This window comes from Acomys russatus, chromosome 10 (genome assembly GCF_903995435.1).
Source record: "Acomys russatus chromosome 10, mAcoRus1.1, whole genome shotgun sequence".
Taxonomy (NCBI): domain Eukaryota; kingdom Metazoa; phylum Chordata; class Mammalia; order Rodentia; family Muridae; genus Acomys; species Acomys russatus.
The window spans coordinates 14,957,873-14,970,317 of record NC_067146.1 but is presented as its reverse complement, the minus strand read 5'-3'; the positions used below and the strand labels follow the sequence as shown (position 1 = coordinate 14,970,317).

Here is a 12,445-nt window from a genome sequence, read left to right as displayed (position 1 = left end):
ATTATTGTGAAATTTTAAGTATTGTTCTATGATCCTTACAAGCAAGTGAACTTATGTCCTTAATTATCTCTAAGTAGAGGTGTTGACCACAGTGTCAAGAGCTCTGGCCTCCATGTCAAAATAGCAATGGTCTTAAACTCTTCACCATTAACTTAGGCAAATTATTTAACCTTGTTACATCTAAGTGCCCTCATCACTAAGAGGATGTTAACACCTGCCTCGTAGAACTAAATAAAACAGCAAATGTTCAAAGTACTAAGTGTAAAACATTACGTAACACTTGGCCCAAAGCAAGCTCTTAATGATGCTTGTTATCATCCCTAACTGTATAATATGTACTTGATTGAAAATTGTCTCCTCTGTTTGGAAGGTGAGACTTGTCTTACAGCTTTCCTTCCTAATCATAAAGGATATTGGGAAAGAGAATGGGTTTCCCTTTACAGCTGATTTCAATTTTCTCTCCAAGCCGTCCCTGAGTCTGCGTCTTTGTGGGTATGTCTCCCATCTCTTTCAGATCCCATTGGCCTGTTCCTCAAAAGGTGAGTGTGTGGGCAAGGGGAAGTCCTCTTACTACCACATAGATACAGTGCCGTTCTAAGGAAACACTTAGTCTCCCGCAAGGTCACTCCTTTAGTTGTCTTTCTGAACATAACAGAGACGTATTAAACCAACTGACTAGGACATTTTCTCCCTTCTGACTCTTTTCCGCTTCACAGTCTTTTCTCTGAGTTTATTATCTTGTTATAGTCCTCGGATTAGTCAGTCCTCTGAAGTAAACATTATGTCGTTAACCTATTGATCTCAGAATGTTCTAGTTGAAAGACCTAGGTTGTAAGACCCCTCCCTTCTTTCTCTTCCCTCTCATCTCTCTCTGGCCCCTCTGGTACCTCTCAGTCACAGTGTAAGGAGGAGCAAGTTATAATTCCACTTTGAAGGCCATTGAACAAAGACACTTGCGTCGTGTCCTTGCTGTGGATAGGCTGCTGTGTTTTATATGCCTAACCTTTGCTACTCCACTAAACGTCATCACCATCCTCCACTGTTGCAGCAGTGGACACCTCCGCCGTGATGCCTAAGTTGCCTCTGTATAGTTAGCAGAGAGAAGACACAGTCTCAGATGGGCCGAGTTTGAATGAAGGTCAACTATGCTTGTCCTAAAGCTTGTTAGCAATCTGTAGGTCCTGACCCTTGCTTCTCTCTGTCCTGCCATGTCACTACTATAGCAGGAGTGCTGTCTCCACAAGAAACAAACAAGTAAGTGAAAGGGGTAATTCCTTGTGAAAACTGTAGTCTCCCACAACTTCATATTCTACCAGAATCGATTGTGATACTGTCTTCCCACCTGAGAGCCTGCATTTTTAAATAGCAATGTACAGAAGCATCTCACTTGACCAATCATCATCTGGCTTCATGAAGTATTAAGAAAAAAAACACTGCTGCTTCTATGCACTTCCATTTCAAAGCTAATTCTCCAGCATAACATTCTCAATGGTAGGAGACAACACCCCACCACCAACACCACAATAAAGGTGGAACTCTGAGGAACATTTTGCTCAAGTGAATCAGATCATCCAAGGAGCCTGAGGAAAAAGAGAATAAGATTCCCTGAGCCCAGTGTAGACAGCGATGTCCTAGTGATGTACAGAAGGATGTCAGTTGTGACTCTCATTCAAAAAATTACTCCAGAAAAGATCCCTGGACCAAAGCTAAGTGACAATCTGACAGCAAAATGCAGTTCCCTGGCGGTCTCTTGTCTTCCTCATGTTTCACAGGCTTCCTCAGATGTGGATCTTGTTTCTCCATTTTTGCTCCTCCCACCCTGTCATTGCCTCCCACCCCTCTCTTTGTCTAGGCTTTCTCCAGAGGGCTTCTAGGAGTAAATTCTAAAATGCCAATTGCTTGCTCATTTTCATAGACTTGAGGATACAGCCAGTTCTAGAATTTCACTTCAGATATGAGCCAACCTAAAAGCTGTGCTTAGAGACTTTTCAGAATAAAGAAAAGGCCATCGGGCGGGCACACAGAGACAATTTTGAAGTTACTCTGTCTCAACTTGGAAAAAATGTTAGTTAGACCCTCAAACTCTAACTCCTTGATTTCAAATATTGACTAAACTGCTCACATAAAGACCTTTCAAATGTCTCTTTTCATGACAAAGATGAGGGGCGAAAAGAGTCTAAAAAATGTAGGGCAAAAATCTCTACTTGCCAGGAAAGCTAAGTGGGTTATCAATCATGCAAATAGGAAGAAAAACTACAGAGAATTTTTAGGAGTTGTAATAAAATTCCTTGTTGCAACATTTTGGGAATTAAATAAGACAATGGACACTCTGTAATTTTGTCATTGAACTTACATGTGAAATTGGAGAGACATCTTGAGACAAAAATTAGAATGGGGAGGTGGCACTGAACGATCGCCATGTGGCATTTAGAAAAGACTTATGACCAAAAATAAATCAAGGACCTAAATAAACTTAAAGGACAACATCTCAAATGGAAACCTCCACAAATGACCACCTTCTGACCAGGAAGGACAACATCTCAAACAGAAACCTCCACAAAACGACCACCTTCTGACCAGGAAGGACAACATCTCAAACAGAAACCTCCACAAAACGACCACCTTCTGACCAGGAAGGACAACATCTCAAACGGAAACCTCCACAAATGACCACCTTCTGACCAGGAAGGACAAGATCTCAAACAGAAACCTCCACAAAACGACCACCTTCTGACCAGGAAGGACAACATCTCAAACAGAAACCTCCACAAAACGACCACCTTCTGACCAGGAAGGACAACATCTCAAACAGAAACCTCCACAAACGATCACCTTCTGACCAGGAAGGACAACATCTCAAACAGAAACCTCCACAAACGATCACCTTCTGACAAGGATACTTGTTCATAGTAACAGAAGAGACACTGGAAACAAAAATGATTATCCCATCTTACAAAAGAAATGCCAAATCCAAGAAAAAAAATCGCTCCGTTTGACCTCTGAGAGTGCTCTGAGAAGGGAGAAGCATTCAACATTCTGCCTTAAACACTCAAGATGGATACAGGGTAATCTGTATGGCCAGCCTCCTGGCAGAACAACAGCCACTCTCTCTTTGTTAACCCCTTCCACCTTTGCCCCATCTTTTCCTGAAAGTAAACAAAACCATATCAGTGGCAAACCTCAACCGTAATCCTTTCAATTCCTCTCAACTCACAGACTGTAGTATGCTTATTTAAAATAAAAGACTTGTCAAAGAAAGTTGGGACATTACATTTAAGGTGGCTGTTCTTCTACACACAGTCCGGATGAGTCTCCTGGTCTTTTATTCCCATTACACTAATGTACCCGGGATAAACACCTAGATGCGTGGGTAATTTCCCAGTGGTGCTAGGACAAATTGCCACAGATGTAAGGGATTAACGGGACACACACCAGCCGCTCTGCAGTTCTAGAGCCCTAGAGTGGGAAACACATCTTCCTGGGCTGGAATTGAGGTGTCACTGGAGCAGTAACTCTACAGACTCATTGGGGCTAGGAGAGATAAAGGGCCTGTATTTTCTTTTGTTTATTAAATATTTTTACATATATATTTATATCATTACACATATATACAGCAAACCACCTACAGCAAGATGAGCTATGAAACAATCAGGAACTTTGCCTGAACAGTTACATTTGTTGTATTCGCCGCCCCTTAGTTAAGTTTCAAAATGATCAGTGAAGTTTCTTGAAGTGCCATACTCTGACTGTCTTCTGTTCCTAAGACCACTGCGACCACAGTGACTCCCCACCACCACAACCACTGAAAATATTGAATAGTTTCTTTTGTCTCTTGGTCAATTCATCAGCAACCTTAAGTCTACCTCCAAACTGGAGGTCCCCGTGCTATGAACTATAGCATAGTCACAGCTCTAGAGAAGAGGATGTGGCCATTTTTAATGGTTACTAATCTGTTATCCCAAACTTGTTCCTATGTCCTATGGGCTAAAATTTCCACTGATAACATAAAAAGTGCCTGGAAGAGAAGCTATTAAAACCCCAGGGAGATTCTACCAAATGCTTTTCCAAATTTCTCCCCAAATCCACTGAGACCAGAAGCAAAGCATAGAGTTCATTCTGTGATAAAAGCTTTATTTACGAAGGACTTCCCTTATCCTGCGCTAGTCTGTTATGGGTATCCCCATGATGCTAAAAAGAAAACTAGCAAGTAAAATACCGATATTTCTTTTTCGATATGTTGGGGCCATCAACAAATGCTATCATCCCTTTCCCGTTGTAGCTAGCTCAAATAACACCCTCCATTTCCAAACAAAACTACTTGCCCAAAAAACTACAGATGATCTTTGTGCTCTGCTCTGAAATATGCAGAGTTGTCACCTTCCTACCTTACTGTGCTGAAGATAGCAATACTCCTGACCACTCAGACCTTAGGTGTTTGCCAAAACCCTCCTCTCATTTTTCTGAGATTCTTAGATAAACATTCAGATGTATAAACCTGCCTCTGACTCCTCTACAGTGTGGAGATGATATTGTTTTTAGTTCGGGGGACAGTGAGACTTGTTAAAGGCTTCACTTTAGCAGGGAAAGACGTATACCATCTCACAAGGCAAATTATCACTTTGCCAAGTCAGTCCATCATATAGGGTGCACATAGTTGATAAAGGGAAGACACTACCTGTTAAAGATTATCCAAACTTATCTTCCTAACAAAATGACAGTTTAAAGCATCGCTGGGTTTTATTGGGTGCGGAGATTTGCTTGTTTGTTTAATTAGAGCATACTTATGAATTGACTACAGCTTCCGTAAGACACCCTCTGGGATTCAATCACAGATTTCTGGGACCAAAAGAAAGTTCTTTGTTTATTGTTCCCATTTGTTTTATTTTTGCTTTTGCCTCTGGGCTAGCACTCAAACCTAGGGTCTTATGATCATGGAGAAAGTGGTCTACCGTAGGTTACATACTCAGACCAAGATGGCTCCTTAAAGCTGTGTTGCTTGTATATGCATGACTACGAAAATTTCACTTAAATTTCTGACCACAGGTGATGCAGACAATGTGATCTGTGAATTCAGTTTCAGGAGAAAGATTTAAAAAAAAAAAAAACCCCACTCTTTACTGCAATCTTACCCTGCCCCATCCCACTATAAAGGTTTAACTCCTCACCTCAGGGCAATAGCAGCTACAGGTGCTAAGCCTCATAAGGTTTCTGAATTGGTCCCTAGCACATTAACTTGACTCATGGCTTCTCACACAATGCAGAAAAAAACTGTAGATTGTAAGCAAATAATTAATAATAATAATAATAGCCAACATTCTTGAGACACTATTTTTCTTACTTTCACACATTACTATTCATTACTAGCATTATCTAGATCCTGATATTTTCCTGTTCCTCCTAGAAAAAGGCACACTCTTCAACAATGTTTCCAATATTGGGGAACTTTCTGTATTCACAGTCTGTATCCCTTTACAATTTGTTATATCCGGGAATGCTCATTCTTGCATCATTCCTAGATTCTCCCAAACAATAGCTACTATCCTCCCTATTAGAGATTGCATAAGAAAATCCTCTGATAAAGGTATAAAAAATATTGGTTTCATCAAGTGACATCAGAGAAATTTATAGTTGATGCCACAGCTACCTTAAACAATTAGCCTGTGTCTTATCACAATTTCCTTTAACTCAGAATAAAGTAATTTTACCTCCTACTGATAATTCTAAACAAGATAATTCTAAACACAATCCATAATATTTACTGTACAATGGGCCAATTACTTGATACTTGGAGGAAAGCAGTAGAAATCAAATATAAACCTTAGGTAATATAATACAATGTTGCCAATGGTACCATGGGTGATTTTCTCACTCTCAAATCGACCCTTTGTTATGACTTTGGTTATGACCACAATGTATGGTTTTATACACTTAAAAATAATTCCTAGAGAACTTTCAGAGTAATAGTCTAAGACATCCTTCACAGAAATCCCAAATCTACAAATCATGAAGTCAAGAAATAATGACTCTGACATGACTTCCAAGGTGGCCAAACTTTCAACTCAGACATTCTTCCTGAGAGAATCAGCAATTCCTAGTAAGAGCATACACACACACACACACACACACACACACACACACACACACACACACACACACACACACACACACACACACACACACGCTGCTCTTCCAGAGGTCCTGAATTCAATTCCCAGCAACCACATAGTGGCTCACAACCATCTATAGTATGATCTGATGCCCTCTTCTGGTCTGCAGGTGTATATGCAGGCAGAGCACTGTACAGCTACTAATAAATAAATCTTAAAGACAGAGAGAGAGAGAGAGAGAGAGAGAGAGAGAGAGAGAGAGAGGGAGGGAGGGAGGGAGGGAGGGAGAGAGGTTCCGCTGATTTAAATAAGATTTGTCATAAAAAGGAGTACAGATCAGTCTCAACTCACTGGACAATCTCATTGCTCTAGAATTCCCACTGGTTATCCCTGGTAACATCCATGCCATTGCTAATACTTTTTGCTCTATATGGATCAATGAAACAGGAAGATTAGACTCTTTACTAGGAAAGAAAGCAACCTGAATTGCAAAGGTGATCCTCTTACTCTTTGGAATTTGTTCTTATCACCTGAATTGAGGGTTTCTGGTTCATTGATAAGTCTTCCAGCTACAAATCATCTTACAGGGATCATTAATCCTTGTTTTGGTTTTCATGATGATGACGGTGATGATGATGATGATGGTGATGACCAGTTCCATTCTTTCTAGAATTTCACATGCTTCTGTGCATCTCCCCTCTCATCGTTTGATAGCCACAGTAACACAACAGTTACAAGGTTAAGTCTCAGGACACAGAGACCATGACAACAACTGGGCAGTTCCTGAGGTGTGAGGTCTTGATCTCTAGTCACCTAGGAATTGCCAAACCCCATTACAAATGATAGAATAACCCAAGGGGGAAATAAAATAAACCATAAATAGAAAAGTACCCTAGCCATATGTACAATAAAATTTCAGACCATAAACTCTTTAGCAAACTCTACTCAACTTTCTATTACTTCCCCACTTCCAATTCCAAGCCATATAGTATCCCGCCCCCATAAGGCTCTTCACTCTAAGTTAGTCTTCGCTTAATGCCAACAATATCTAATCAATACATCTAGCATCTTTTGTCTTTTTTTTTCTTTTAGTTTTCTCAGTTTTTGCCTGTCTTCAATTTTCTGAAAAATGTTCCTGGTGGTAGCTGCAACTGGTGTAGCTGCTGGTATTAATTCCTTTTCACACATTTTCTTCCTGTCTACAAGCAACTAAACACATTAAATACTACCAAGTCTTTTGGTAATGTAGAAAATATACAACTTGGTAATTATAAGCTCTGCCATTCACTATAGATCAAATCTTGGAAAATTAATTAAATTTTCAGTTCTCTCCTGAGAAATGATGGTAATACAATCACCTACATCAACGTAGCATAATCACTGTGTGATGATGTACGGACAATGCTTGTTCTGTTGTCTGGCACATAAATGACCAATGAACATTGATGATGATGATGATGATGACGATGGGGGATGGGTGGGAGTCGGGGTGATGGTGGTGATGATGGTGATGTTTTCTTATATTTTCTACATTTTAAATTTTGAATGATGATAGTCTCTTAATTTTCTACATTATATTCTCATGGCAACATTCTCATGGTACATTTTTTAATGACTTTTGCAAAATCATTATTTCCCCTTAAAAACTCATCAATACCCTGACCCCTAGAGGCATTGTAGGTGTGGCTGCTGTGTCATTTGTCCATCAGTAGGTGGCAGAGAGGAGAGAGGAAGCTATGTCTATACTCAGTGTTCTGAGCTGTGAAAATCTGAATGGTTACTAGCCTAACACTGCTTGAAAAAAAAACAAGCCTGAGATGACCACCAGTCCATCATAGGAAAGCCTGGATGGGCCCTCAGGACAAGGAACAAGCCAGAGACTAGAAGAACTCCACCTGGTACTGCTGGCCCTGGAGGGAGTGAACTGAGACAGACGACCCTCACAAAGAGCTATGGAGTGGGGTGAAGGAGGCTGACAAGGAGAAACCCAGACTGGTGACATGGTGCCCAAACAAGGAGCTAGCCTGAGATGACCACTAGCCAGGCTCCACTCAGGCCTTGGGGGTGAAGGGACAGACCATGCTCGAGATAACTCATGCCTGATGCCATAACGCAAGTCCTGACTCTTGTATGTTGTGTGGTAGTGTGGAAGAGGGAAAGATGCCCTCCTCCCTCCTCGTCCCTCACCACCTATGGCAGGTAGGAGAGCTGGCCCTGGGGACATGTACATGTCTGAGGGCATAACACTCCTGAAACCACTGCTGAGACAACCCAGACACTCAGAGACCCAGGATGTCATTCAGAGGAGCAAGTGAGCCACAGAGAAACGGAATAAAGAGTGAAACAGAAGGATGTGGGTACAATGAAGAGAAGCAGAACTGGAGACTGGAGGGCAGTGAGGTACAGCCAGATGTGAGTAGCAGTGATGCCACAGGGGACCATGGTGGGGTCCTGGCGTACATCTCACTCCATCATCCTGCAGCAGCAGGAGTCTGTTACCATCAAAGGCCAGGCAGATGTCCCCAGTCTGGCTGCCTGCTACCTGGAGACATGTACATGTCTGAGGGCTGTGTAGAAATGGGCCCACCCCACACCTGGGCTTCTTGGGAGAGCTGGCCCCGGGGGAGTGAGAGTAAGAGAGCTCACCTCCATGTTAGCTAGCTGCAGTACTCACTCAGCTGTCTGAACATGATGGGAGTTGAGGGGGAGCTGCCCTAGGGTATAAGAGTAGGAGAGCTGGTCTTGCTGCCCCTCTCCCATGTGGTGATGTGGATAAGAGAGAGACACCCTCATTGCTCCCTGGCTCTGCTCTTACCACCTGCAGCAGTTGAGAGACCTGGCCCTGGGGTCATGGATGCAAGAGAGCTGTCCCTGACCCTCACTGTTGAGGGAAGGCTCTGCATCTCTGGGGGCAGCACAGTAGGGCCAGCCCTGGTTGCAAGGGCTTACAGGTGAGCCAGTCTTGACTCTTATCTGCCGTGTGGTGGTGTGGGAGAAGGAGAGGTGCCCTCTCCCCTTCCTCGTCCTTGCCATCTATAGAAGTTGGTAGATCTGGCCCTAAAGCCATGAAAGTGTGAGAACCAACCATGTCTCTCACTTGCTGCAACACCCAGAAGTGTGGGCCCTTTGCTACACTTGGGAAAGGGTCAGAGTCCTACCACCTTTGAGTTAGTCAGTCTAAATGTCTTTGGAAAAGGAGGTGACTCCTTTTGATGCCAGGGGGCCTCTAAATCCTACCTGGTGAGAGGTGTCATAGACATGGTCCTGTTTTGATTAAAAACAAAAACAAAAAACAAAAAACAAAACAAAACAAATAGTTCAAAGCCACCTCTGATTACCAAGGGCTGTTCTAGAGATAAGGCTCTGAGGATATTCACTATCAACAGAAGCTACATCCTGGGACTTCCTCTTTTACAACCCCAGGGCTTAAAATATAACCCAGATTCTCAAGTTGGGGGGTCACCTTTCGGGGCCCTTCTGGCTGATCTTCTGGCCCTTCCCTCTTTAGCTTCAGGTCCTCTGCCCTTCTTTTACCCACTACCTCTTCTTCCCTTATTATTTATTCCTTTGGCTTTTGAGCGCCACCACCACCAAATGTGTCTTGAGAGACACAGGGTGGTACCCTTCCCTCCAAGAAATGTGACATGGAATCCAAGAACTGGATTCGCTCTGTCTGGAGACCATAAGAATTCCCGTAAGGCCTATACTCCCTCCAGGAGAGTGGCCCCCTTGTCAGAAGTCTAAGGGAGGGGAAAGGGAGGAAGCAGAAGGGAGGGTGGGAATGGGAAGATAAGAGCAAGGGGATAACAATCGGAATGTAATGTAAATAATTTTTTTAACTCGAAAAAAAAAAGATCTCCACTCCTGGTCCTCCATCTGGTCCTCCATCACAGTGGAGCTATTTGCTGAGCAAATTCCCTGAGCAATCACGCTGGGTGCCTGGGGCCACAAAACAACTCTCTGAGCAAATCTCCCCCAGTTGGGAGAAGCACAGAGGCTAAGGATGACAACTGAGTGCTCAGACGTAAACAAAGCATTTATACAGCTCTTCTAGGTTGTAGAAGAGGTCATCTAACGAACACAAGAAAAGATATGGAGAAACCACAACAATCCGTCTCTTGGCCATGAAAACAGCCATTGCGATCATAAGCTCACACAACTGTGGGCTGCCTATGCCAGCTTGTGCAAGATTGGTCCTGTCAACAACCAGTCGTGGATAAGGGGGTCCTATTACTTTCTGGGGCCCTATTACTCTCTGATGAACAATTGGCTATGAACAGATTTTAGGAGATGGAAAATCATCTTCCTTAGTTGTGTGCCCACTGGTGAGCCTACTAGGCTTCACTGGATAGTTTTAAACCCGCTGTAACACATATGTCCCTGGTTAAACACAGCTACTCATCTTACAGGGGAGTTGACTGAGGTGGAAGGGCTTAAGAATAATTAGAAACATTATATAAATGTATAAAACTGTCAAGAGACAACTTCATTAAAAATATGGATCTTTCTTATCTTTTGTGAGTTTTTAACTATAATTTTTGTTATTTTAATTTCAAACATATAAGCTATTTAGTATTTACAAGTTAATTTTTTGTACAGTAAGGGAATTACAGTAAAATGCTAACATGAGAAATACCCATGAGAATTCACCTACTCCATGTTATACATACTTCTTGAATTTTTTCAAAATATTCTTCAGTTACCTCTGAAATTATTCTGAGGTCTTGCCTGATTAGTTTGTAAAGCTGTAAAGCTCGGTTTCTGTACTGAGGATTATTGATGGGCAGATGCCAGTAAACTACGAAGAATATTCTAGAGGTTGCATATTTACGATAACTCCTTGCCCATCATTCATCATCCTCTGAACACATCCTGACCACTTCCAACATCATCAGCTTTGAGCCATTGATTTTTAGGAGCAGACAATGGAGGGAAGTTGGGAAAGGGAGGTTGTATTTACATTCTTGTTTTATGGGTCAATTATTGACCTAATGAAAAGACTTAATTTCATGGAAATAAGTCAACTATACTGTGAAAAGGATAAAGAGAAAGTACCATATATTCATTATATATAGGCATATACTTAGATTTTCTTTTCTTTTCCTTATCTTGATGAGTTTATTTTCCAAACTATAGAAAGTACACAGCAAATCAAAAATTTCAAAGCCTTTTAAACAAAATAAAAATTGTCATTCAAAGGTGAGTTATTACACAAAAGTCTTCAATAATCTTTAGTATAACAGTTTGTAGGAAATAACAATTTAATAAAATTTAAAAACTTTAATTTTTTAAAATATTTTTTATTTTATATATACATTTATATTATTACATATACATATGTATATATATATAAATATAATAAGCTACATACAGCAAGGAAACCCCACAAAATATCAGGAATTATATAAATGTTACATTCATAGTGTTTTGGCTATTTGTATTTGGCAATCTTGAAGGAAACATCTTTCCTATCTTAGTGAGTCTAAAATTCTGAATGTAAATCAATATCTATCATATCTCATCTCTATCAACTTAAAACATCTATCTAAACCTTAAAAATCTTAAGCCCTAAACAACTAAGCTTAATTGTAAAAATAAACTATCTGGTCTTCAACTCCAGCTGAGACTTGAGAAGACATAAAATTAATTATCTGATTAAATGAGAAGTGCAGGTTAGCAGCTTCCAAAGTGAAAAACTGAGAGAGACAGCTTGCTGCCTGAACAGTCAGACAAAACTCTCTATCACGGTGGAGCACCATCTTCAGCCTTCTGGCCCAGTATATCTGACAGACATATCTGTGCGGCAGGAGCTACTGAGGACTTGCTTACCCTGTCTTGGCAGAGTTTGGCCGTCGACTCTGCCTGCATGCGAGCTTGCCCATATTGTATCCATACAACTCAAGTAGAATACAAGGTTTCCCTCCAGTACTTTGAAAGTGCTACTGCAGGTTGTTTAGGATAACTATGTTATACAAGTTAATAGTTGTTCAAATCATGGTCATGTCAATTAGTAGTCTATTTTTATCACAAGAATATACAACCTAGATTTAACAGATAGATATGATTCTGTAGATAGGTAAGGTAAAATAGATAAGATCTTCAAAAACCTCAGAGACCTACAGAATATGGTATTTAAAGATGTGTTTACTAATTTAAAGATTCATTGACAATAAGACAGGTTAACTCCTGGCAACACCCAACCTACCTCAAAGAAGATAATGAGCATCAAACAACCTCCTTATGGAGATAGCTTCAATGTGGCAAGCAAGTCATTGGGCAAAAGGTCCTCATTTCATCCACTGACAGAAAAATTAAAATATTTAAGATATAGTTCTTTT

At 41.1% G+C, this 12,445-nt stretch overlaps 1 protein-coding gene and 1 non-coding gene across 2 annotated transcripts in view; one reads left to right on the top strand and one right to left on the bottom strand.

The window, feature by feature from the left end:
• The window catches only part of Grm8 (glutamate metabotropic receptor 8), an 845,527-nt gene that overhangs the window by 342,410 nt on the left and 490,672 nt on the right, over positions 1 to 12,445 (bottom strand). The gene's annotated exons all lie outside the window — the stretch shown is intronic.
• LOC127194911 (small nucleolar RNA SNORA17) lies at positions 7,765 to 7,900 on the top strand. The gene has a single exon (XR_007831303.1). It is a non-coding gene; the product is annotated as a small nucleolar RNA SNORA17 (small nucleolar RNA).